We start from the raw sequence: 23871 nt of genomic DNA on the forward strand, positions 1-23871 counted from the left end.
ATATGTCTCCCTCCTCCTGGTTCTGTTTCTCTGGAGAACCTGACTAATACACCAGGATATAAAATTCAAAGTACCAGGACTGGGCTTGGAAACATCTAAAAATTTGCCTTAAGTCTTTTTTGTATCTAGGCAGCTATAAGTAAATAACAGTAAACAATACAGGATCACATGGTAAGTGCTCTAACAAAGGCATATTAAAAGATCCAACTATGAGTTGGATCAGGTAAAACTACCCATAGGAGGTACCATGATCTGAGTGTGAAGTTTGCAGGGAACTGGCTGAAAAGGAGACTGTCAGGGATGGAGATGGCACATGCAAAGCACCAAAGGACATTCATTTCACAAACACAATGCAAACATCAGCGGTCCAAGTACATCCTGAAGATGAGTACACAAAGAAGTTTGAATGTCCAACAGGATCGCCTGTTCAGTCATAAAGGGACTTCCATGTCATGTGAAGCCACTGGTTTCTAATCTGCAGGTAGTAAGGGACAAAGAAAAGATTTATCTGTATTATAAAAAGAATTTGTGCATTCATGAAAAATATTAAGTATAAAGCAATATGTTCCTCTCACCCATCTACCCAAACTTCCTCCTCTCACGACAGGATTTTAAGTAGACGAACAAGGAGTGATTATAATGTTAGCATTTTAAGCATATCACCAGGGTAGCCACATGTGTGGGTGACTGGTGGAAGATGAGAGATGAGGAACTCCATCTGCATTATTACAGACAAGAAGTCTTTCCCTAAGGGAGAGTGATGGCAGTGAATGTGTCAAGGAGGGTCCACCTTGGAGAGACACTCGGGGTTGTAAAATCAAGACAGTCCCGGATTACAACAGGATTGCAATCAATTATGGGATATTAGGGCCTATTTGAGGTGACTCATTTTGGGGGAAATCAAACATTTTTTTTTTTCATATCAGAAAGGACATTCAAGACAGGCTCCAATGCTGAGATGAGAGAAAGAGTATTTTTGTTAGGAGGACTAGCCTACAAAATGGAGCAGAACAAGGAAGGTGCCACGAATATCTCGAAAACAGCAGCCACTGCAGTGACACTAAGTGCACTGGCCAGGCCATAGTGACAAAACAGGCAGGAAAGGGAGCTAGAAGGAAGCCCACAGAGGGCTTTGAACAGCAGGCTAAGCTGTAGAAAGCCACCAAAAGCATCTGACCAGGAGATGGGCTGTGTGGTTTAGGACAGTTTACAAGGAAGGCAAGGAAACCTGGTTACAAAACTCTTAGTTAATAAAGAACTGAGCTAGTTTGGTAGCAGTAGGAGCAGACAGATGCAGGAGACATCACAGGAGCAACGTGACCCAGTGGAGGGGGAATGTTTCAGGATTTCTGCAAAGCGAGAGAGCCTGGGGCTCTAAACTATTTAGGCCCTTTTTCCTCTAAATAGTTTCCTCTTGTTAACCATGAACTCCAGGCTGGAGTTAGTAATCTGAGCCTCTTCATGCCAACATGCCCCATAAAGATATAAAAGGAGATACACAGTTCACAAATAGACATATACATAGATGTAAAGATACGCAGATAGACTGATACCAGCGTACATGGACTCAAAGATCCAAGTACAATGTATAATTGGAAGGATACCTGTTTGTTATTCCAGAAGTCAAATGTGCATTACAAGGAGGGGGAAGAGGGTCCAAACTTGGGCTCCAGACATTTCTAAAAAACTGGGTGATAGGTCAGAGAGGGAGTGGGAAAAAAACAAGAGTGTTCTCACTTTTTCCAAACCAGTTCTTCTATTTCTTCACTACGTAACATTACCAGTATAACAGGCTTGCCTGTTGATTGAACGTAAATATACTCGTACCTTTTCCCAGAATGCCCCGGGTCCACTGAGATGCACACGGAATTCCAGTTCTAAGTTCTCTTCATAAACACACCCAATCGGTGCAGCGAGAGACATTACACTGGTTGAGTCAACCACCATGCTAGGGCTCTGAGCCTAGGTGAAGTCCCAGGTATTTCAAAACCTCAGGCTCAGGCCACTAAGCCAGCCCCAAGGCTTTTATGAGAACTGTAACCCCCAGGTTAGCACGAGCAACACCAACTTGATGGGTTTCCACCCTGCACGTTTCATGAATGCTGATCCCAACTTAAGCTGCCAGGTTCTACGTTACGCAATGACTCTTGAATTACCGGGTAGGTGTGTGCTGGGTTTGTTAGTTGATGCTCGATAACACAGTCATAACAATTAACTTTATCGCATTCTAGAGGAAGTGCCATAAGAATCCTACACTGTGGTTTAGAAAGCAGAGGTAATTATAGCTCTACCCTATAATTTTATGGTTTATCTATCTCTATAAGCATGCCACTTGACGATAACAAAGGAGGTGCTATGTAACTTTCATTGAGAAACCAGGGAGCCATGTGAAACTTTGAAGAGGTTTACCCGTAAAAAAAAAAAAAAAAAAAAAATCTGAATTTTTACTTGAAACGTGAAAGTGAAGATCTTATCCATCCAGCGTTAACTAGAGAGATAAAAGGATTTGAAAGGAAGAGGAATAGTGCAGTAGGCAATTGGATCTCATCTATGAATAAAATTCTTTGTTCTCCGCATTTGATTTGGAAGTGAGTGAACAGCTTCCTGGGTAGTGATTCCTGTACTGAAAGGCAGGAAAATGCCTCGTGCTCTAGTGGCGTCTGGTCCCCGGTATCTGGCTATCTGCCAAAATAACTCGACATCCCCGTTTGGCAGTTCTCGTACAAGGAGGAAAGCTCTGGACTCCGGACTTACAACCTGGGTTGGAATTCTGCCTCCTTGCTAGTTCTATCATAGTAAATAAATTGCTTGCCCCATAAATCTCAGCTTTCTCATCTGTGAATTGGGACTAATCATTCGCTTGCATCACTATTGAAAAGAGCCTTTAAAAATGCTTTGCCAGCTCTACATACTGAAAAAAGTCGTTATCATTATACAGTGGTTTTGTCACCTGATGCACTATGATTGTGGAAATGCGATACATGAGAGACACTGAAACGGAAAGCAGTATGTAAGACTTTCAAAACCAGCCTATTTTTAAAGTGTGCTGTCATCGTTGCTAAAGTAGCACCATTTCGGTTGGATGGATAGTGCAGATTCTATTAAGCAAGGCCATGTGAAGAAAGAGGCCCAGAGCTAAATACAAAAATATTATGTAGTCAACCATGGTTACTGCATAGATGATGAAACAAAATGTGCCTGGACTGAAATAAAAACATTGCCGGCTTTGCATTCCATAATAACCTTTCACACGTCCCAGGAGAAGGGGTTAAATAGGACTCTCTCACTGGTCTTAAAATATTTGCCTCTCAGTTTGGAGTATTTGTAATAATGTACGGGATGGCCTTACAAATGTCATTTTCTGTTCTGAAGAGACAAAACTAAGTCTTGATGTCCATTTTCCCCAAGTAGCTAACAACAAAAAAAAATTGTTTTAAGTTAATTAAAGGGGACATAAGATGAAAACTGGCAATAAAGAAAATAATGACGGCTATCTGGGGTTAAGACCCTTTAGAAATTCTCTTAGGGCCTTGGGAAGGGTACCACGTTCTGCTCAACCCTGACTCCAGACCTAACCTCTCCCACTCTGAAGCCAACCTGGATGGAAACCAGCTCCACAGCAGGCTTACCCGTGTAAGAACCTGTATTGTCATTTCCCAAGCACCTTTAAGCCCTTTTAATAGATTAGGTCAGGATGGGATCCTCATAATTTAGTGTTGTGAATGGTAGGAATACAGGCTTCAATGACATCTAATCAGAACATTTTCTTTTCTCATCTCTGAGACCATTATTCCATAGAGGACCAGGTGTCCCCAGCCTGTCAGTCATTACAGCGACAAGCCACCCTCACGCATTTGAAAGCCATCGGGAAGCTAATTTGCCGATATAGATTTAAAAGAGATGAGACAGCCTGTCGCTGTGGTCTCCCTGGCTTCTCCCACACAAAGAAGCCGGAAGCACACGGGGAATGTCTTTTGTTGATGATGAACTATTGTTTAAACATCCATTGCCTCGTGTTTTTTGTTTTTTCTTCTACCATTCACTTTTTTTTCTCTTTTCCCGTCCACGGACACCACAAATCACAGACGTCATTCAGAGCCCATCAGCTGAAAGTTACCAGCTCCACACACTGATGAAAGAGCCATTTACAGGTCAGAGCTAGGGGAGAAGAAAAAAACAAAATAACACTCACAGATATTAACTAAGCCTTGAGTGAATTCTTCTGATCTACTCAAGAGACTTACATGCTTTCTATGCCAATGAACTCCAGCATACACAACAGAAAATGAACGAACTCATGGTAAAGTAATTTCATAATAAAAAAAAAAAGGACTATACAAATGCAAGGTATTTGAGAAATATATGGCATATCTCATTTGGGACTAAAGAGACCCTGGGACATTTTCCCCCATCCTGCTACACACAGAGCAATGCATAGTGATTGCGGTGCAGGGGACGAGGAGAGATTTAGGATCAGACCTGGGGCGAATCCTGAGTTGGTCACATATCAACAACCACAGACAACTTACCGTGTTTCCCCGAAAATAAGCCCTCCTCATAAAATAAGCCCTAGCAGGATTTCTAAGCATGTGCGCATTAGAAGCCCCACCCTGAAAATAAGCCCTAGTGACGGGCGTGGCTGCGCAGCGCGTCTGCACAACCCGTGCGTGTCGTCGCGGAGCGGGAAAGAAGACGAGCAGCCCTTCTCATCTGCCCCGTGAGAACTCCATGGCTCGACATGAGAGATTGGGGCCAGTGGTTCTAAAGGAAATAGAGTCACAAGGAATTCAGGATGGAATTCAGGGTTTGGAGAGTGATGATGATGTTCCAGAAGAAGACGACTTAACTCTATTTGAATCAATGTAGATTGTTGTACCATACTTAAAAAAAAAAACATCCCTTGAAAATAAGCCCTAGGGTGTCTTCTTGTGGAAAAATAAATACAAGATCCTGTCTTATTTTCAGGGAAACACGGTACTTAATTTCTCTGGACCTTAATTCTTTCCGTGTGAATTGAGATAATGGTATTTAGCTCACAGGGTTGTCGGGAGTAATAGTGAATTCAACTTAGATACAATGTTTAACAATCTCGGCATATAGCAAACTATCAATAAATAGTAGCTATTATGATCATTAATAATATTAGACCATTTGTATCCTGTGAAGATCAGAAGCAGAGGCTGTTTTTTTCATAGTAGACAACACAGAAAAAGCAATAATAATATTTAACAGGCTGACCAATGAATGAGCTAGAAGGAAGTGTTTTGTGGGTTTCCAGGAAGCTGTCCAAAGCCAGCCGACTGTAGGTGCGTCCTGTGGCCCACGTATCTTTCCTCCCCAGCCTACGACGTGGGCATTCGGCTCACGTTCCAGGAGCCTCTTTAGGAAGTGGAAGCTCTCTGCTGTGGGTGATTTCAAGGGGGGAAAAAAAGGGCAGAAGTAGCCTGAGTCTCAGAAACCTACAGAACCTCCGTACAGTTCCAGACCACCTGCCTCCAGACCTCTATTTTGTGAGACAGAAACCTCCGTCTTGCTTACACCACTGTTATTTCAGGTTATTTGTTTCAGAATATAATACTAACCGGCTGTTTGCAACGGCGTGGATGAACCTGGAAGACATGATGCTAAGTAAAATAAGCTGGGCACAGAAGGAAAAAAACGCCACGTGATCTCGCATATGTGCGAAATCTAAAAAAGTCAAACTCCAAACTCGAAGAAACAGAGTAGAACAGTGGTTATCCGGGGTGGGAGGAGAGGGAAATGAGAAGGAGTCAAAGGGTATAAACTCGCAGTCATGGAGGATGAATAAGTCGAGGGCTCAGTCTGAGGACTATAGTTAATAACATTGTGTTATATTCTGAAAATTTCCTGAGAGAGTAGACTTTAGGCGCTCTTACCACACAAAAAAGGGAAACTGTGGAAGGTGGCAGGTAAGATAATTTGCTTGACTGCAGCAGTCACTACACCATGTGGGTGTATATCAAAAATATTGTGTTATACACTTTAAATATATATATATAATCCTAATTGATGTGATGAATCAGGAAGTCCTGGATTAACATCAAATAATTTAAAATATTAGAGACGAATGCATTAATCAAAAAAGAATGGGTAAGTGCAAGGAAAATATAAAAGAAGGCGAGATACATAGGATATTTGCAATTAGAATTAACCTTACTGAAGATCAGAACTGTGTACTACAGCAGACTGGCCTGGTTAGGGGAGAACTCAGGAAAAAGATGTCTTTGACTTTTTCCCTCATGCATGTGACAGTGCTCTACGATACCTTTTCGTCATAGGATTTCTTAATTTTATTAAAAAAAAAAAAATTTAAGTAGGTGAACTCACATCGACCATGAAAAAAGCTCAGCATGCAGAAGAGTGATTCTGGAAATCACTGTAAACGTCACTAGTGAAAGAGAAGGACCGAGAAGAACTGACCAAATCCTACACTGGAGTCCACAAAGCTCTTGCTCTTGAAGAACAAACAGAACATCAAGCAAATCCCTATGTCCAGAATTTAGGGTGTATCCAGAAAAGTAGCAACAGGGCCAAGCACCAAAAACAACAGCATGACAGAGGAGAGCCAAGGAACAGGGCTATGCAGAGGACATTGCGGCAAAGCTAAGCTACGCCAGGCCGGCAGCCCGCCAAGGGAGTCTGATCACCTCTGCTTGAACCATCATGAGACCTGTCAAAAGGACCTTCGAAGTAAAGATCTTGTATTTGCATACGTGGGCTTATAGCATTTAAATTTTAAGTGTCTCTAGGTAGTTTATCCTAACTTCTCTAAGATAAATTAGAAGTATTTGCCTTTTGTGGTTAGCATTTATTTTTTTTTTATTTTTTTTACTTGGTATCTTACTATGTTTTGGGATGTGCTTTTTGTTTCTTTCTCTATTTTTTTTTTTTTTTTGGTTTTTTTGTTTCGTTTTGCACTTGATTTTGATAATATTCTGATCATCGAATGGGCAAGCCGTGGTCTGCCCAGGGGATTGGGGATTCTTCAGGAAGGGAACAAGATCCAAGACGGACTTCCGGATTTGGGTGTGGCTTTATTTCCTCGCCGACGGAAAGCAGAGCGATTGGAAATTTGGCCCCTTGGTCCACTCCCCAAAATAAACCCATTAATTCTCTCTCTCTCTCTCTCTCTCTCTCTCTCTCTCTCTCTCCCCTTGGTCCACTCCCCGAAATAAAACCATTCTCTCTCTCTCTCTCTTTTTAATCCACCTGGCATGGTAGCTTTCACCAAATAGTTAGCTACATATATGTAGAAAACGAATACCAGTGCTTACATTGTTTCTTTTGCTTATGTTAGTCCCCTAAATATTACATGCTGTATAGTAAGCATAGTTTCATGCCCTGGACTTTGTAAGACACATAAAATTAGCACCTTTTATGTAAATAGCGTGTTCTGTAGCCATAGGAAAACGTTCACCCCGGGCCGCCAATGCTTCATGTGGCTCAGGCCATCTCCTTAACTTTCTCCCTGATCTGACACCTCCCTGGAACCAATCGACTTCCCCCCAACCATGAAAAGAGCCCACCTAGCAATCGTCCCTGCTTTAGATCTCAATCAGCTGAAATAGCTATCACTCCTGGTAGCAGAGATTACACATAAAACAGGCAGATAGGAGGTTTACTTTCCCAGCTTGTAAAGTGCCACACTGCCGCCGATCTTTCTGCCCGTTAAGTGGCCCTCCTGAGTTTGATCCCTCCCCATTGTAGAGTCATTCTGGCAGTAAAAGTCTCCCCTCCCCTCCCAGCTGCCATTCGGTGGGGCCTGTTGGTCGCTGGAGGTTTTATCTGCTCACTGTTACATTGAGGATCTTGTCTGAAAGGGTGTTGGTCCCTGTACTGACCATTAACTAGCACCATGAGTCTTCTCACCTCTTTCCTGAAGCGTAATACCAAGTCCGGCCTCCTACTTCTACCTGCAGGTGTGAAGCTACAGGTGTTTATCTGCATGGGGGTTTACAAATCCTCTGTTTTGGAGGAACTGTTGCCAGTTCCTCTAGCAACAGAAATTAATATGTGGGCAAGTTCCAGGCTCGAGCAATGTTTCTTTCCAATTATATCTACTCATTCTCACGAGGTGTTATTTAATTCCCTGGGTTTCATGATAAACTGCACCAATGCCGCTCGGTTTTCAAACGCAATTTGTGATTCAGTTATGTGAAAAGACACTATATTAAATAAAAATTAGTCTTAATATTAGGTCCCTCTGTTCTCTAAGCAGGAAACTCATTGCCGAGCAATTCTCATTTACGGTAATACATCTTTGCTTTGAAAACCGTGATAGCAGAAAAGTGTGCAAAGGAGAAGGAAACTGCGCTTCAAAATGTCAAACAACATCTGTTTCCCATTTCTGAGAATTACGGAGCTTTCTGCAGCCCTTTAACCCTTTAGCCCACATTGCAACTCTGCCTTCATAGTTTATGAGCTTTATCTTCAGAAGCCTTTCAGTAAATGAAACCTGATATAGAAAGTGAATCTCTTCTTTAGGCCCTCTCCGAGGATTAGGGACGAGATTTATTGGAACAACACTGTTCACGTTGGGATGCTTTAAGGTTGTGTCAACATTTCAATTATAAGCCCGAGCTTCCAGGGGTGTGTGTACAATCTGTTAAAAAAAAAAATAACAATAATTATCTAGCTTCAAATTTGGAAAGTGGGGTAGTGATTTGAGGATCCACCTTCGGTTTCTTGGAATGTTTTTAAAGATGCACGCCAATGACCTTCCTAGATATAGCGAATTATATCCCAGAGCCTTTATATTTTGCGCTTCGAGACTGTATCCCACGGCCCAAGTGAACATGAAATGCTGAGATTGTAAGGCAAATCGTTGGAGCCAAAAATCTAAGTACGACTGTGCTTAGAAACTGCAAAATGGGTCAATACTTTCACATTTATTTTGAGAACAGGGCAGAAGCGATTTCCTCACCGGCAGCTATAGGTCTGTCACATGGTGCTTCCAACTATAACTTGAGATTGACCTATTTCTTCTAAATTACCTGCAGCAAACCTCCCTGCCACCTACACAAACAGTGGCTGAGAGGTTTGACGGAAAAGAACTGGGACATCACTGAACGAGGACAAAGTTTACCTTGGCTGCCCTCCACTACACATCCCATCTCCCCTCTCCCTCCACTCGGTGACTTCTGGCTCCTTCTGCTCATACTGTCCCCTAGTCTGTCATCCCTCGTCATTGTTCTGGCTCTAAGAATCCGTTCCTCCCCCATCCCCGCCACCTGGCATCACCCTTCCATCCCGCACACCTGACTGGTCCAGAGCCTACCAGGTTCTTACTGATTTCCCCCAATCCGCGAAGTCCTGAGTGGTTGTCTGTCTCAAAGACGCTCATATCTCTCAAAGGAGTAAAGCTGGTGGAATCTGGGGTGCCCTACAGATGGAACGAGGAGGTGTTTTTAAGGGAGGGTCCTGAAAGTACTCTTCCAAGAACATGACATAGGAACAGTACACCACTTCCCTTAAGTAGGAGGTTTAAATAACTTCTCAATTGTCCTACACCCATTCGGAGAATCATTAATCAAATAGAAGCTCCACAAGAGCAGGGGCTTTGTTGTTTTATTCCCTATTAAATACCTGGCACTTAAAACGTTGTAGACACTCAATAAATAGCCAGCGAATGAAAGAATAAATAAATTAACAAACCTATCAAATACATCTGTATCAATTCTCAAAGCCTTAATAATAACTGACCTATAATCACATTTCTTCAATGCAAAAAAAAAAAAAAATCTAATGTAGCAAAGAAATGACTGTCTATATGTTGCTATCTCCAGTGAGGTGGTGTGGAATAGAATCTCATAAGAAATAAGTGAGTAACTGAAAGAAATTGCAATTCCCAGTGTGAAGGGGAATGCCAGAGCAATATTTATTCTTTACTCGGACTCTTAAAGACCACTTGAACCTTTGCTACATAGAATCTGAGACCGAAAGAAAGCTTCACTCAGCGTCTTCTGTTTCTCAAACATGAAAAACATCTCAAATAAGTATTGATTTGCTATACAGTGCTCTGCCCATTTAGCCAAATAGATAAGTGCCGTGAAGGCAACCAGGCACAATTTCTTATTCTTTCTTCTCATGCCGGATGGCGAGCTGCACATGGAACGTGGGACCATGGAGGCGTGTGATGCCGGATTGCCCTCTCTCCACCCCTCCCCTGCAGCCAACATTTCATCTAATATGCTAATGATTCATCTAATCTGCTAATGACAGGCTCACGCCTGTCATCCTAGCACTCTGGGAGGCCAAGGCAGGAGGATCGCTCAAGGTCAGGAGTTTGAAACCAGCCCAAGCAAGAGCGAGATCCCCGTCTCTACTAAAAAATAGAAAGAAATTAATTGGCCAACTAAAAAATATATATAGAGAGAAAAAATTAGCCAGGCATGGTGGCGCATGCCTGTAGTCCCAGCCACTTCACTCCGGAGGCTGAGGCAGGAGGATCGCTTGAGCCCAGGAGTTGGAGGTTGCTGTGAGCTAGGCTGACGCCACAGCACTCACTCTAGCCTGGGCAACAGAGTGAGGCTCTGTCTCAAAAAAAAAAAAAAAAAAAAAAATTAAATAAATAACAAAATAAAATAAAACAAACTGCTAACGACCATCAGAGTCTGCTTTTGTTTTCATCTACACTCTCTCTTCCTCTGCCAGGGTGCAGCAAAAGCAAGAAAAGGAGATAAAAAGAAAACGAGACAAAAAGAGAAATATTCCAACAGTGAGATCTTCTAGGTATTTACATGATGTAACAGGAGTGTTTGGAGGATCTTCGTGTATTGTTTATCTGCATTTTCTAACCTTTCTACAATAAACAGGTATTACCTTTACGAAGAAAATGGTATTTTTGTTTGTTAATAAAATGTCACGCCACTGCTAGCTGAGGAACTAACTCACCTTGGCCGCTTACCACTCTTGGTCTGACGCTTCGTTCCATTGTCCCTTTAAACAGCTGGACCAGATAGTCTCAACGGTATTTCTGGGGCTGATATTTGGTGCTGCCGCAACTATCTTTTGTTATGTCTATATGGCCTTTCTGGAGAGCTCAAAATACACTCGAGTTCCCCATCCGTCCTCTAGTCCTATTTCAATTAGCCTGCACAGTTCCGGTCCTTTCCAGGGAACCCAAGGATCTCATCTCTTGGAAGTTGCATTCTTTCTTGCCCAATTGCAAAGAAGGAAACCCTCCACACAGTAGGGGAAAAAAATGCATTGTGCTTCTAAGTGTTTATGGCGTTAGTCTTGATAGCAGTTTGTTCGTAAGAACAAGAAAAAAACATCTCTACGCACTGGCACAATCGTAGTCTGATTTCATTCCAGTAACTAACAACGACAACAGCAACAACAAAAGCAAAGGCTTTTGTTTGTTTGTTTGTTTGTTTAATTAAATTCTTTCAAGCCATGAGGAGCAATACTGCTGGGTAGATCTTGTAAGAAGAGATAATTAAAACACAAACAAACTAGTTCTTTCATTTGGAATAGCAGCTACTGCACATGCTCCGGACAGCTAGCCCTAACCAAATCCCAAAGGATTCTTAGCATGCACACAGACTGGGCTTTGGAAAGAGACGCAGCAGTTTGTTTGAGAGCTATACACCCCTTCTCACTGGGAATCGGGCAGGATATCTCCGGGAAGTCAGACTTTTTCTGAGACACCGCCAAGAAGCTGGGCAAATGAAACGATGCCTTTGGCAACAGGCTCTCGGTGGACTTGTGGATCTTAGAAAAAGAGCTCTCTCACTCCGCAGTCCTGGGCTGGCGCGAGGCGATGGGGAGTCTCCAGGCCATTCAGAGCAGAAAAAAAGTGAAAGAAGGAGAGAAAAATATTTTCCTACTCATCAATGTTTTTCTCCCCCCAGTGCTAGGAGATCCTGTTTTCAGATTCCACATGTTTTATGCTCTGATTGGAAGTGATATATAAATCCTGCCCCCCTAGCTATGATGTTTTCAGGGGACTGTCAGCACAGTTGACAACCTTATTAGATGCAGTAAAGAACACTGGCCTTGTGGATTCTCCATGATGGTTTTGAGACAATACAGAGCTTGGAGTGAGAGCCACCAAAATTTGCACCCTGCCTTCCTGCGTGAGCTTGACCAAGTTCGTGATCCTTTCTGAACACGAGTCTCCTTATCCTGATGGTGAGGACTGGCCTTGGAGAACATGCTTGTCACCCCACATTCCCGAGGTCCATCAGATCTCAGTGCAGCTGTGAGGGACAGTTCTGGACACGTTTAAAGGTGACCCACTTTGGACATAAGCCCTGGTATCTGGGGCTTCTCTGCCTCTTGTCTTTCTATGAAGGTCTTGGAAGCTACTGAGTTCACGTGCCAGCACAGCCTAAAAGTGCAGGGAAATAATGTCCTCTCCCTGGATGCCCCTGAACCGATGGGAGACAGAAGTCACAGGATACATGTCCTTCCTCCCCGTTCTCTGGGAGGGCAAGTCTGGGTTTTACGTGGCCTTTCTCTTGCCCCTCCCCACCATTCTATGCTCCCTCACTTCCGATCGCTGGGATCAACTCCCGAATAAACCACTGGCCCCCAAGTTCTTGCTTCAAGTTCTGCTTTAGAGGAACCCAAACTGAGATGTCTCTTATTGGTCTCTGCATTTTTTCTTGCATGAGTTTAAATAAGAGAACACACAGAAAGACTCCTTTGTAGACCCTAAAAGGGCGGGCGAGTGACGGTGACAGATATTATAATGTTTCTAGCTACCGTTTGGATCTAAGGTTGCGCTGAAAATGTTGAACTTATGTCATTATGTTGTGTGTTATTTCCATCACAGACATCTCATACTTGGTAGGTGTACAACAGACATGTTCAGGGAACCAAAATATATGTGGCACTAGGAAAACAAAATGAGAAAAGCACTTGAATGGATGAAATGACCCACCTCCTATCATGCCTCTGTAACTCTATGCTTGTGTGTTTCTCCCTAGAAAGTCTGTCTCTGCTTCATTCTCCCATCGAATTCCCACTAATCCTCCAATTCTCAGCTCCATTTATCCAAGAACTCATTCATTCTCCAGGGTTTATTGAACATCCTGTACGCCACATTTAAGGATGCTCTAGCATCTTTCACCTCCAAAACACAAAAGTCCACCCTGGATCCCATCTTCTTCATAAGCTGCCTCCCCTTTTCCAGCCAAGGATCTCGAAACACTTTCTTTACTTGCTCATCTGCCACCCTGTCCTGCTCAGTGGCAGATTTTCTCCTACTGAAGTCATGAATTATTTCACTATTAACAAATAAATCCCAATGGACAGTGGTCTTTACGTCACTTGAGTTCCCAGTGCCATTTCTCACTGTTGACCACTCGCTGTTTGGTTTATGGGATACCTGGCTTCGTGGTTCCCACCTCTATTTCTAGCCACTTCCTTTCCATCCCTTGTGAGTGTCTCCTCCTCTTAAATCAGTGAGGATTCTCAGCTGCAAGCAATAGTAACCAGTGATGGTCACATATCCACACACACACTGGACAGCTACGTGTGGACGTCTTGTAGATATTTCAGACGTCAGGAGTCTACATCTCAACTCTGGTTCTTCATGCTCAAGCTGCCTGTCTTCTCCATCTAAGTAATCAGCAGTTCCGCCCACTCAGTTCCTCTGGCCACAAACCCGGGAGTCATTCCTGATGTCCACTGCCTTTTAACATCTTCAGGCAATTCATTACCAACTCCTGACAATGCTGTCTCCAAAATACATTTCTAATCTGTCCTCCGTCTCTGCCACTGTTGGCATCCTGCACTGACGCACCATCACCTCCACCTGGGCTATTTCAGGAGCTCCTTGTCTTCTTGTTTTCATGCCTCTATTCTTGACCAGAGTCGATCCATTCTCCACGTACTAACCAGCATAATCTCATAAAGCATAAATTGGATGATGTTGCTTCTTTGGTCAGAAACCTAGAAGAGCTTTTCATTTGGAAAAAAAAAAAAAGAGTTAAAATTAATTTTCAACCTGGCCCTCGTGACCTGGTACCTGCTAACTTCCCCCAGCTAACCTTAAGTCATTATTCTTCCATGATCATTATGTGAACTGCTCTAAGCTAAGCTTTTCATACACTAACCTCGTGTTCTTTTCCCAAATAGCAGAAGACACTCAAAATGTTCAAGGTCATTTTAGCTCCTACCCACGTCACTACTAGACTCTAACGAACATTAAGTGCAAAGCCACAATCTGCCCTGTATACAGTTATCCATTACATAATTTTTATTAGCAACTATATTAGTTTGCTCAGACCTGTCATAACAAAATACCCTCAGCTGAGTGGCTTAAACAACAGAAATTTATTTTCTCATGGTTGTGGAGTCTAGAATCTGAGTCCAAGGTGTCACCGGGGTTGGATTCATTCTGGGGCCTCTCTCCTTAGCTTGAAGATGCCCATCTTCTCCCTGTGTCCCTGTGTGGTTGTCCCTCAGTCTGTATGTTGTCTGTATCCTAATCTCCTCTCACAAGGACACCAGTGACATCAGTTATTTGGGCATGACCTTGTTTTGCCTCAATTGCCTCTTTGAAAGCCCCATCTCCAAAGACAGATGTACTCTGATGTACCAGAAGTCAGGACTTCAGCATATCAATTTAGGGATGGGGAGAACGTAATTCAGCCCATAACAGCAAACAAGGGAACAGTGTGTACCTTCTGCAATAGCTCATTGGGGACTCAGCTCTCTGTCTTTTTAGATACTCTGATCTCACTGCTTGCACAGTCCGCTGAGGCCAACTCAGCATTTCAGAGGCATCATTCTTTTACCTTTATCCTTGGCACCAGATAACCAGAAATCCTCTTAAGAAATGGACCCATGATTAGGATGATTTAGGAACTCAAGCCTTAGAGAGCATCCCTAATGCTAAAGGGTAGACTTTTTTGGATTCTATAACCCACGTAAGTGTGAAGGGTGCCTGATGGATTTTAGCCAAGCTGCATAACTTTAATTTCACCAGTGAGCCCTAGAGAAAGAAAGAAAGAAAGAAAGAAAGAAAGAAAGAAAGAAAGAAAGAAAGAAAGAAAGAAAGAAAGAAAGGAAGGAAGGAAGGAAGGAAGGAAGGAAGGAAGGAAGGAAGGAAGGAAGGAAGGAAGGAGAGAGAGAAAGAGAGAGGGAGGGAGGGAGGGAAAGAAGAAAGGAAGAAAGGAGAGGAAAGAAAGGATATGAGAGTTGGGCCCATATGGAAGAAAAGGGTCTAGAAGAAAAATACGGGGATTCTAAATCAATGGAAAGACACTTTTTTCCTAAACTTTGCCCTGGAAAGAGATCTGGAACCCTGGGGAATGGGGCTGTGCAAAGCAATCTGACTGGACCTGCATGGGGAGAAAAAGAAAATCCACAAGGAAGTTTCTCTCATTACTTTCCCGATTATAATAAACAGCCGATAATCTCAAAGTCAACTGCTGCTGCTGTCCGCTGCTTAACACTAAGCTGCTATATTTAGTATTACCAGATAAATAAATTTGTTCCCGGCCAACACCGGAATTAAAGAACCCAAAAGGGCTTTAGGAAATGCCCCTAGGTAATTGCTACTTTTAACTGAGTCAGTCCTGAATTCAGCACCCAATGATGAGACGTAGCACCTAGAGGCCCAGAACCTATGGCCAAAAAGAGAATCGGGCCTGTGATTGCCTTAGAAAAATCAACGTATTCAACAGCCTATTCAAATTGCATCTTGAGGCATGAAGAAGAAAGCTGAGGATAAATTCTCTAAGGTGATTAGGAAAGAATTTACCTGTGATGTCATTAGAGGACTTTCTCAGGATTCTATTTTTCCCCCTGGCTATAAAGTGCAAATGTGGTTTTCCCATAAATGCGTCTTTTTCTTCCCTTGCAGACCAGAGATGGCCCAAGAAGCATTATATGCTCTGCTGAAAAGGTTCAGCACCCAGACTTCTCGGGTGCTGGGGCCACATCTCAGGCTGGCTCCACACCGCACAACTGCACCGTTTGATGCCCTCCAACAGGGCAACAGTTTAGCTGAAAAGCAGGACACACAAGCTCTCAGTAGTCACTTCTGCACCCTCGGTCTCTGTTGAACAAGAAATGCTTAATATTTGTGACAGTGCCCCACAGTAAGGGGATAAAGCTTTACGTTTTCTGTTCTCAGGACAAACTGATGACTCGTATACAAGATCCAGTCTTTGAGGAAGCCGTCTGCGTGAAAATCTGCTTGCCCGTAATTTAAGGAACCAGGTTCAGAATCTATATTTCTGCATCAAAGAGCCTTGACCAAGGCCAAAGCTATTGCATAAACAAATAGCTTGGGCTCGAGAACAGAAATGTTATAAGACACATGAGTATTATTGATACACGACAATCAGAGAGAAGTTTTCACAACAGCGGAAGAATTCGATAAGATCAAAGTGATGTAATTCGCCAATTTGCTATCGTGATGCCGGAAGCATAGCAGGGCTTATGCTTCTAGGTGTGCACTGCGCAATGGGAACATTTATTTAAGCGAATCTCAAATTAGACCACTTAATTTTCTTCAGTCAGGTTTGATTTAACCCTTGCCGAATGGGAATGATCCCCATTCAACCATAATTAAATCATCTTGGTTACCAAAACCATCGAGTCTAATAAAATTCATAATTTCTTTTTTTTTTCTATACTCCATTCAGCAAATTGGTGGGAACAGCCCACTTAGAAGTGACATCATGGGATTTTTAAGGTGACAAGATCATTCTGTTCCAACAGTGGCTCTCCGGCGGGTCCCAAGAGCCTTTCCTCCTGCCCTGTAACCCGGATGAGCCTCCTCTCTAGCACTAGGGGGGGAGGGGGGCGGGAGGGAAGGGGTCCCTTCTCGCCCTCCCCCCACAGCACCGCCTCACCCCCTGGGGCATCCTAGTACCCCAGGCTCTCTGGTCAGAAGGCAAAACCTTAACAATCAGCACTATCTCAGACCAAGACTGAGGTATCTGTGCCTGGGTGTGCCACTCCCTCTAGAACATTTGGAGTTTAAGACACTCTGGCCCCCACGGACCACCTCCTGGTGAGAACCGTGAGGCCACTGGGAGACACAGGTGTCCCACCTTGTGACAGGCACGGGTAGAGGTATTTGCACAGAGATCAGTCCACCGACCCATCACAAAGACCTTCTTTGGTAATCCCGAATGTCTCTCTTCGAAGGTTAAATAAATTCCCCAGGATCGCATAGCCAATAAATGCCAATCAGAGGATTCCAACCCGAGTCTGCCTGACTTGTAGTAGGCTGTTTGTGGTCTTCCTGCTGTGCCAAACCTGACCCAAACCAACCTCTCCTGGGGGCATTTCAAGCCTGGCCCCGTGCAGGTGACGATGCCGTTGATGGAGGAAGCCCCGCGAGTTGCAGAAAGTCACCACGGGACTGTCTCCCTGAGGCCCTCTTCCCCTGCTCCTGTGTTTTGTTCCCCACATCCCAGCTTCAATGCCTTTCCCATTCCAAACTAGACTTACTTGCATTTTTTAAATCCGTCATTATTCAGTGTTTAGAGTAGAAATCCTCTCAAGACCTCTAGGCCCTGTATAGAAAAATATTGCATCGTGCACAGTAGACATTGGGATCACCAGGAGGGTGCAAATGAGAACGTCATTTTCTTTCTTCCTTCTGGTCCTGGGGGAGTGGGAAGTTTTACGAAGCTGCAATGGGCTCTTTGTCCCACAGCCCCAACCAAGAGCCTCTCACTCTTTCTGAATGTGAAGCCTCAACGTGACAGGTTTTCTTAGCCAGTCCCACTGCTGTCCTGGTAAATGTGGCCATATGGCTTCACCAACATCTACAGGGCATTCCCCTGCCCCCAACCATGATTCTTTACTGCCTCTCCAAAGTCATTTAAAACGTCAAGGAAACACACAAGGCCTCGAGGAGAAAATTAATTTGTCCAGTTAGGGGACATCTGAGGCCATCTGTCCGATTGTGCATGAGGCCTTGGTGACCATCCCTAGCTCCACTGGAGGGCCAGGGCCAAGCAAGAAGGGGCATCAGGCTAGGTGCGGTGGCTCATGCCTGTAATCCTAGCACTCTGGGAGGCCGAGGCGGGCGGATCGTTTGAGCTCAGGAGTTCGAGACCAGCCTGAGCAAGAGTGAGACCCCGTCTCTACTAAAAATAGAAAGAAATTAGCTGGACAACTAAAAATATATATACATGAAAATTAGCCGGGCATGGTGGTGCATGCCTGTAGTCCCAGCTACTCGGGAAGCTGAGGCAGGAGGATCGCTTCAGCCCAGGAGTTTGAGGTTGCTATGAGATAGGCTGATGCCAGGGGACTCTAGCCCGGGCAACAGAGTGAGACTCTGTCTCAAAAAAAAGCAGGGGGGGTGGCTGGACATCAGCGTAGTATGCACTGCAGTGCACAGAGACATAGGCATGAAGATGCATGAGGAGAAGAGGAGGGACTGCTCCTCAAAGCCTCCTTCAGTTACAGGTGTTATGGTTGCATTGTGTGCCCCTCCAAAAAAAAAAAAAAAAGCTACATTAGAGTCCTCACCCCCAGTACTGCAGAATGTGACCTTAGGTGGAGACATGGGTCTTTCCAGAAGCAATCAAGTTAAAACGTGGCCGTTAGGGGAGGCCTTAATCCAATAGGATTGATGTCCTTACAAAAAGGGGAGATTTGGACACAGAGACAGACATGCACAGAGGGAAGGTGACATGCAGGGACAAAGAGAGAAGACATTCCTTTAACAATCCGAAGACAGGGGCTTGGGCAGATCCATCCCCCACGGCCTCAGAAAGACCCAATCCCGCCGACATCTTGACCTTGGACCTCCAGGCTGTGGAACTGGGAGACGATACGTTTCTGTTGTCCAAGTCCCCCGTCTGTGGGGTCTGCGGCATTGTGCCACGCAGCCCTAGCGAACCCCTATCTGGGACGCCAACTTAACACAGCTGCACGGTCGATTGCCCTGCAAAGCCCAGAATTATTAGTATGTCATCTTCTCAGTGCAAAACGAGGAATGATGGAAGCTAAATCCGCCAGTCCATTAAGTGGTGTTCCCATACCGGGAAGAGGTGGGAAAGGAGTGTAGTTTATCCCAAGAGCACAAGTGAGATGCAAGCTCCCCTATCAGGGTTGTGTGACTATAGAGGAGAGTTCTGGAACCAAAGTGCACTTAAAATAAAAGCTTATCGTTGCAGGAAGCAGGTATATTCCCACATCAAGGCTGTGGAGTGGTTTCAGCAGGCAGTGGGGAGAAGAGGCCCAGGTGAGGGCAGGGAATAGTATCGGACGTCCTGTGGGGTCAAGAAGACAGTACCAGCTTGGTTTGCAACAGGCCTGGAAACTGGGATTCCCTCCAAAGACACCCTAATGGTTTTCTCTTCCTTTAAATTGCATCCCATTTAAATCAGTATGGAAAGTGAGCTGGCAGTAGACAGGGCCGAGAACCCAGGGGATGAATTCAGGCATCTTAGATAAATTCCTTTGCTGGGATTTTGCCTTTTACTATTTCTTCATCAGCCTCAATCACCCAAGGCCTTTTCTCTCCAGAATCATGTGACGTGGAGGAATTGACAGAAGGGAAGAAGGAACTTCTGAAAGTGCTCTGGGAAGAATTTGAAATTAACTATAAAATTTGTCTTACAGTTTTGCAAAAGGTGATATTTGGGGGAAGGATGGTTATTTGATCTAATAGTTGAATAAAGGGGAGTGTCTGGGATGGAGCATAATTTAGGATTCGTTACTAATAAATGAATACATATGTATATTTTTCCCGATAATTCAGAGAACGTTTTAAATATTCTATAGCTATGTAAATGTATTTAGAAGTATAGTTCAAGACCAAGAATCATTTGCTACACTTCAAGTAGCAAGACCTTAGAAAGTCAGCGGTGCTCAACCCGGGCTGTATATTAAAACCTTCTGAGAGCTTTTCCAAAACAAGGGGAGCCTGGGCTCTTCTTCCAAACAACCGAATTAGAATTTCCGGGGGAAGGGATGTCGTTGTTGTTGTTGTTATTTCCAAATCCCTGCGATGACTCTAGATGTAAAGAGGATGTTGAGAATCACAGATTCGATGCTCATTTTCCTGATGAGGAGATCGAAACCTGCAGAGGGAAGTGACTGGCCCTATGTTCTAGAAGCTTCTGCCTGTGATCAAGAAAACCAAAAGGAAAGGCTGTAACATAAGCGCCGAGAAATAGTAAGCGATTGAAGATAAAACTATCGTGGAGAGAAGCAAGGGAGACTGCCAGCAACGGCAGAAATCGCACGGTGGCTGCCAAGGGTGAGCATTGTGAAAATGTAAGTCGCACCTAAGTCCTTTGTCACCCGGCTGTGTACACCAGAGAGCCAGGCCCAGAAAAAAATATATCTGTGGAGCTTCTCCCTAAAAGGCTGAGGCAGGGGAGAAACAGGGAAAGGGAGCAAAGTCTGGAATTCCAGAACTGGCTGGTTAAGAAAGTATGAAAGTCAGGGAATCTCCCTAGAAAGGAGTTTCACCATGTTAACCATTTTTGGTTGACTATTTTTATTTTAGATTATATTGTAAATTGTGTATGTTCTTATCAGAGGTGGGTGGGTTGAAATAGTCATCATCCGATGGCCATTGCGACACATTCCTCGTCCGAATTTTCCATACTTTTATTGCCATCATTCTGGCAAACGAAAGAACAAGAAAAGTCAAAAAAATCATTTTAAATGGATGAATGGTGATTTTGTCTGGGGACATTTTCGCCTGTGATTTAGCCGACCAACTTGCCTATTACTGGATTCGCATCCAAACACGCTGTAACCTCCAGTTTCTGTTTCTGGGGCCGGGCTTGGTCTCGGGAACTCTTCTCCAAGGTTTTGATGTGCTAATTTTCTCATCAGTACCCAGCAGCCCTCCTCGGCTTAATTAATAAATATTCCGTGTTGACAAAGGAAGGGGAGACCCACGTCTAATTCGTGAATTTGATCATTGTGTCTCCCCTCATGGTGACCCTCACTTGAAATTGGTCCTGAGTCTTATCTGTGGCTCCGTTTTACGCCTCCTCATTTGCATATCAAATATATCGTTGGAAGCAGGCTGCTCTCCAGCCCTGGCCCCGAAGACAGTCCCAGAACGAGGTGCCTGCTGGAGGGGCAGAGGAACATCTATAAACCCCCTGCCATTGCAGGAGAAGAACGGGACAGATTACCCGACTCTCTTCCGAGTCCTCCTCCAGAAATCCAGGTCTTCTGGGCCTCCTGTTTTCACACCTCTGATGTATGCATTTGATTTTTAACCTAAGTATTTACTCTTCTGAAACGAGAATGACAGCACATAATGCTCCCCCACCTAAACTTAGAGTTTCTTTTTTGTTGAGCCAGAGTCTCACTCTGCTGCCCGGGCTAGAGTGCCGTGGCGTCAGCCTCGCTCACAGCAACCTCAGTCTCCTGGGCTCAAGCAATCCTCCTGCCTCAGCCTCCCGAGTAGCTGGGACTACAGGCATGCGCCACCATGCCCGGCTAAGTTTTTCTATATAATTTTAGTTGGCCAATTAATGTCCTTCTATTTATAATAGAGACGGGGTCTCGCTCTTGCTCTGGCTGGTTTCGAACTCCTGACCTTGAGTGATCCACCCGCCTTGGCCTCCCACAGTGCTAGGATTATAGGCCTGAGCCACGGTGCCCAGCCTAAACTGTGAGTTTCTTGTTGTCACAACCTCACCTGACCACTAGAGATGCTACAGCAGATCCTAAGGGTGGCACAACTCAAATGCATTGTGGTGACAGAGAATTAAATGACAGTGCAACAATGTATCTGACTTCAAATACATGAACTGACACCATATATTTTTACTTGAAACCATTTTTTGCCCCTAAATTAGGAACAGGTTGACAGTGGGTACTGATTCAAATCAAGTCCTTTTTTTTTCTTTTAGGACTTACTGTGTTTCCCCAAAAATGAGACCTATCCATAAAATAAGCCCTAGTAGGATTTCTAAGCATGTGCGCAATAGAAGCCCCACCCCGAAAATAAGCCCTAGTGACGGGCGTGGCTGCGCAGCGCATCTGCACAACCCATGCATTTTGTACCAGAGCGGGAAAGACAACGAGCAGCCCTTCTCATCTGCCCCATCGTGACAGCTACTATCCCAGAGGTGACCGGAAAGGTGCGGGCAGCCCCACCAACAAGGTTGGCTCCCCTGTCGGGTCCCGGCCACCCTGTGTGTGCTGCAAGCTGAGGCTTTGAGGGGAAAATAACAACACAACCCCTGAAAATCAGCCCTAGGGTGTCTTCTTGAGGAAAAATAAATCTAAGAGCCTGTCTCATTTTTGAGGAAACACGGTAGCTGGATTTACACAACTATGAGCACCACTGTAATTCTATTCACATCCTCCGTCTTTCACCTGCCCACGTTTTCCCATCTACTCTCCTCTTCCCCGAATTCACCTGTTATTATTTACATGGTGCCATATGTTTGTTAGATTACTCAGATGTAATATTCAAATCTCTGGCAAGGGTGTAAACTATTTCCCAAGATTTTAGAATTAGGTTCCAAACCTGTTTTATTCACCTGACCCACTTATCTGAAGAGTGCTTTAGAGATGTGATCTCAGACACTTGAGAGTACAATAACCAGCCAAGAGCCCGCCTTGAGGCTGGCTTTTAAGAAGCCCACACAGGCGGGGGCGGGTGGCTCTCGCCTGTAATCCTAGCACTCTGGGAGGCCAAGGCGGGCAGATAGCTCAAGGTCAGGAGTTTGAAACCAGCCTGAGCAAGAGCGAGACCCCCCCCCCCATCTCTACTAAAAATAGAAGGAAATTAGTTGGCCAACTAAAAATATATAGAAAAAATTAGCCGGGCGTGGCGGTGCATGCCTGTAGTCCCAGCTACTTGGGAGGCTGAGGCAGGAGGATCGCTTGAGCCCAGGAGTTTGAGGTTGCTGTGAGCTAGGCTGACGCCACGGCACTCTAGCCCAGGCAACAGAGTGAGACTCTGTCAAAAAAAAAAAAAAAAATGAAGTCCACACACAGTTCCAGAAGCTGGGGTAACAGGAAAATAATGCCATCGTGGACTATATTAATTATGCACTTAGAAGGAACATTGTTTCCTTTTTTAAAAAACTAAAATATTACAATACAACTGAAGACAGGTGTCAGTTCTAGTCAATGTACTAAATGAATTAGGTAAGAGCATTGAAAGAATAAGACTACAGGTTTATCTCAGCATTATTATCTAAAGCACCATGCCATGGCTAGTGGCAAGAGGGGTCCGTTTGGAGGCTGAGGGCCTGAGTCTCATCTCAGCTTTGCCACCACTAACCATCTGCCATTTGAGCAAGTTCCATTATATACGTGCACATCCATTTCGCTATCTGTAACACGAGACGCTTGATTACATGTGCATACGTTAAACTGTGCACCTCAGAAGTGGTGTGAAGTGTTCCCTAAAAAAAGAGTCATGTGACCAAAGAATTTGGGGGGATCACAATATAACGAACACATGCACGCTTTCTTGGAGATTGGCAATGAACATTAGCATGTCGGATGCTTCCTTGAGACACTCTAATAAAGTTTCACCACAAATACCAATTTAGTTGTTTAGGGTTTCCCAAACATATTCTACCAAGAATCCTTTGTGAGTTCAAAGCACTTTGGGCAGCCCTGGACAAGACTTTTTTCTAAGGGCGTTTGAACTTGGGCCCCACCCATGCTCAGGTGGGCCAGGTTTGCCTGTCATTGCTCTACAAGGTGGTAGTCGAAAATCCGACCTCTGAAACCAGACAGGCTGGGCTCAAATCTATAGTTCCTCCTACCTAACTTTGTGGCCTTAGTCACGCAATTTAACTTCTCTGCACTTTAGTGTCTTCCGTAAAACTGAGATAGTAACACCATCTATTCCGTAGGGTCAGCATGAGAACCGAATTCGTTAATAAGACACATGAGATGCTTAGCAGGTTCCCTGGCACCTCGTAA

At 44.3% G+C, this 23871-nt stretch overlaps 1 long non-coding RNA gene across 1 annotated transcript; it reads left to right on the forward strand.

Annotated features, from left to right (window-relative positions):
- The first annotated feature begins 1918 nt into the window (after positions 1 to 1918).
- On the forward strand, positions 1919 to 16577 carry LOC142864336 (uncharacterized). The gene is made up of 2 exons (XR_012914862.1): positions 1919 to 2159; positions 16115 to 16577. It is a non-coding gene; the product is annotated as an uncharacterized LOC142864336 (long non-coding RNA).
- The last annotated feature ends 7294 nt before the right edge of the window (positions 16578 to 23871 follow it).

This window comes from Microcebus murinus, chromosome 25, assembly GCF_040939455.1.
Source record: "Microcebus murinus isolate Inina chromosome 25, M.murinus_Inina_mat1.0, whole genome shotgun sequence".
Taxonomy (NCBI): Eukaryota; Metazoa; Chordata; class Mammalia; order Primates; family Cheirogaleidae; genus Microcebus; species Microcebus murinus.